The sequence below is a fragment of the Austrofundulus limnaeus genome, unplaced genomic scaffold (assembly GCF_001266775.1).
Source record: "Austrofundulus limnaeus strain Quisiro unplaced genomic scaffold, Austrofundulus_limnaeus-1.0 Scaffold264, whole genome shotgun sequence".
In the NCBI taxonomy this organism is placed as follows: Eukaryota; Metazoa; Chordata; class Actinopteri; order Cyprinodontiformes; family Rivulidae; genus Austrofundulus; species Austrofundulus limnaeus.
Genome location: NW_013952666.1, coordinates 488,195 through 490,747, shown reverse-complemented (window position 1 = coordinate 490,747; position 2,553 = coordinate 488,195). Strand labels below are relative to the sequence as shown.

At 37.4% G+C, this 2,553-nt stretch overlaps 1 protein-coding gene across 2 annotated transcripts in view; it reads right to left on the bottom strand.

Moving 5' to 3' along the window:
- The window catches only part of impg2b (interphotoreceptor matrix proteoglycan 2b), a 73,423-nt gene that overhangs the window by 54,824 nt on the left and 16,046 nt on the right, over nucleotides 1-2,553 (bottom strand). The window lies entirely within an intron of this gene.

The following is a 2,553-nucleotide window of genomic DNA, read 5'->3' as shown; positions in this document are numbered from 1 at the left end:
GCTGTGATCTCACTAACAGTGATAGCTGTCCTGCTGTTACTACATCATGTCTCCATCCATTGACCAGGCTGCTGCCCGTAAATAGGCTTACAGGTCTATTCTGAGGCAGGGAAATGACGGGAATCAGTCTCCTGAACCCAATCCTTCCCAACAGTAAGCCAGATTTGGGTTTAAGGTGAGAGGGTCTGCAGCGGCATGACCTACGTAGTGCTGAACAAAGTCTGGTTCCACCCGTCAGGTGGATAGGGAAGGTTAATAAATATGTCCAAAGGGTCAGGAAAGGGTCAATAGTTGGGAGACTAACCTCTGTACACAAAGCCTCCTGATGAAGGTAAACTTAAAGGGCCAATATTATGTGTTTCTCAGGCATATATTTCAATTCTATACCATAATAAAGTAACTATGTCACCTTCAGTTGACATTAAAATGCTTTTTATATGTATAAATCAAAAATAAACTCTGTCACTCCCATTTCTGCACATCATCATAACAGCTTCATGCTGTTAACAACCTGGAGCATTGTAATAATAATAAAAAAGCAGCAACATTATACATCGGCTTTGGAAAATTGCAACTCTGGATACAACTGAACCTTACTGTTGGACTGGAAAATGGGCAGACGATCATGTTTGTGCACTTTTGAGTGTTAAAATTGCATCGTTTTTTTAAGTGATAATCTCATTATTAGTCCACTCTTAAATTCCCTTTTGTTCAGAAAGCCTTTATCCATAAAGTGGCTCGCACACATGAATAAAAATAAATAAATAAATAAATAAATTTGTCAGAGGGTTACTTCCAACAATGAAGTCAAACTATTTCTTAAGAACCGCGTCATCCTTGGCATCTGAAAATGCATTTCCTCAAACGCATTTTGTAATCTGAAAAGGACTGAACTGAGAAGTCTTACGAGCTCAGCAGACGCACACGTGTGGTTTCACCAGGTATTTGTGTGCTAGTTGTTGCTGCCAATAGCCTGCAGGAGTTGTGGGGGAGGTGTGCTCTGTGATGTGGAAGCTTAGAGACACAGTCCAGAGGAGGAGCTGCTCCTAAAAAGAGGTTCTAGTCCTAACCGGTCATATTTTCTCTCCTGCCTGGCTGCCTCAGGACACTACAGGATTTCTCAAACATGCATGACTGAGTCAAAGCAAGACTGTGGGCATGTTGTTGATGAGAGGATAACATTATAACATGATATAAAACTCAAAAAAGTCGAGTTTACAGGCTATTGCCCCTTTAAAAACACATCCATGAGTCTTAAGGCCATGAATCTACGTTGAAGAGATGGAATTGAAAAAACAGGAAGCTTCTTTTTGGCGTGTACCTAATGTCATTCTAACAAATTGATCAAATATACAACTTTTATTAGCAATTAATACATAAAAATGTTTCATAAGGTGGCATAAGTTGTCTTCTGTGACAGGGCCTTTTGTTTGGATTTTACTGCAGCCAGCCATGACTTAATGTGCTAACGTTAGGCAGTTTGAACTGTTACAATATCTTCTTTACTAATTTCAACTCTTTATTGTAAATTTTAAAAAACAATTAGATTCCTTGTTGCAAATTCAATCTACATTAATCCTTTTTCTGAATAATAAGATGAATCTTCAGAGAAGACAGAAGGCACAGGTGACTTACATATAGCCTGAGAGGTAGCGAGAGACATATTCCACCAAAACGGTGTGGGGCAATGTTTTAACAAGATTTTGCCCTCTCTCCTGACTGTTTAAAAATGTGATCAAGAGTCAATTATTTTTCTTTTTTTTATTCACATATTAAATTCGTGAACATCTGCCATGCATTCATACACAATAACAAAAGCTTAAATGAATCAATTACATCCACAGAAAGTTTTAATGTTGCCATGAAATCACGTAAATAAAAGCTCTGCTGCTATCCCATTAAAAGATTTTAAATGTTTTCAGTCTGCAGGGCGAATAACGTTGAGATATTGTCAATGTCCAAAAAATATTGGTATAGTTTTCATTAGTGGAAAGACTGCTTGGAACCATGTTTAAGATAGATTTAATTTGCTTGGATTAGAACTACATCCTAATGCAATATACTCAAATAATTGTCTCTTACAATGATTTATTGTGGTGTCTCTCTGAGCTACTGAAATGATGAAACAAGAATTATTGATCCTTCTAATTGGAGAACTAAGTAACAATATTGTTGCCATCTACAAAAAGCTGAATATTTTGGTTCAAGTGGAATACTAATAAAAATAAAACCCTGGTCTCTCAGGTGAAAGGCAGGAATGCTCACTAACACACTATAGAGGATTCTGGGTAACAGGGCTGCACTGGTAGCCATGCATTTCCACCCCTCCAGTGGTCAGGCATGCAACCCGTCATGACTTCAATGGACCAAACCAAGGTCAGGCTAAAGGAAGAAGGGGGACAACCTAATTTTTTTACTTAATTTTAAACATATAAAATGGGTTATGTTTTCTTTTCTTTATATTATATAATAAAGGGGTAGATGTGATAACATTTTTTTCCTTCACTTTGCACCTTTTTCATTCAGGGAATGATTTACTTTGCTTTATATTGC